The 1106-nt window shown below is 36.7% G+C and overlaps 1 protein-coding gene across 1 annotated transcript in view; it reads right to left on the bottom strand.

Annotated features, from left to right (window-relative positions):
- The window catches only part of LOC101846424 (monocarboxylate transporter 12-B), a 32418-nt gene extending 31312 nt beyond the window's left edge, over positions 1-1106 (bottom strand). Inside the window, exon 1 of the mRNA XM_013082097.2 lies at positions 618-1106. The gene's annotated coding sequence lies outside the window, so the exon portion shown is untranslated. The remainder of the gene's footprint in view (positions 1-617) is intronic.

Raw genomic sequence — 1106 nt, forward strand, 5'->3', positions numbered from 1 at the left:
CCCCCCCCCCCCCCCCCTCACACACACACAATTGGTAAAGTGGTAAACTCTAACAGTTTGACAACATATAATATTGAATGATATTATACATCGAAAAAAACTTTATAAAATGATTACAAATCTAATAAACTTCAATCTACTTACAAGAAATGATCATTTTATCTCTATTTCAGCAACACTGCAATGCTTTATTGTAGTCCAGTATTCGATCTAGATATCTAGATCTAGATCTCTATACTATAATCTGTTGTTCGACACATTATATTTATTCGGCCCATAAATCCTAAATAGAACAAAGCGAAGACATCGACTCACAACCAAAAATATAAGTAAACATTATACCCCCCCCCCAAAAAAAAAAAAAAAAAAAAAAAAAAATAATAGTGTACACACGCAGAGATAAGACACACAATCAGAAATCTCTTTGTGTAGCCTAGGGATATTTTTTTCCTTAACTAAAGCGGGCATTCAGCCTAGATACAGATAATGGGAAACGGGAAAAAAGAAACTAAGCAAAAAGAAACTAAGCTAAACCAAAATTTTTAAAAAGCCTAAATTAAACCAAAGAGGTTGGTTTAAACTGTTCAATTGGGCAATAGTATAAAATCATAACTTACCTGCCAATAGGCTAACAACCAGGTCAAAAATGAGTTCCAATATGCCGGCTAAGCAAACACAATTCTACAATGACAAATCTCCTCTCAAATCCACATTCAGATCAGTGTCGTTATGTAAGAGGCACTTCTCCAGACTATGCCGCTTCAACGAAAGTACAGCTTTAAAAAAGCCTACCGTCACCCAAGCCGCACAGCCAGACATACATGACGCAACCCAGGGCACTGTTATATCACCCATCAAGCCACTGGGCAGCCACCGCCTCGTTCGTTTGTTGGACAGGCACACATTCGCTGTTGATGGAAAATTTTTTAATGGACCGGCTCGAATATTATACTAAAAAGCAAAAATTTCGAATTCGTTTTGATTCTCACTGAGTAAAACTTGTAGTAGAAATTCGACAGTTTTTTCTCAATAATTTGATGACATCGACACAAACAATGCGGCTTTTTTTTTCTTTCTTCAGCATTGTCAGGTGCTGCACAACAGCA

Source organism: Aplysia californica, unplaced genomic scaffold (assembly GCF_000002075.1).
Source record: "Aplysia californica isolate F4 #8 unplaced genomic scaffold, AplCal3.0 scaffold00158, whole genome shotgun sequence".
Taxonomy (NCBI): Eukaryota; Metazoa; Mollusca; class Gastropoda; order Aplysiida; family Aplysiidae; genus Aplysia; species Aplysia californica.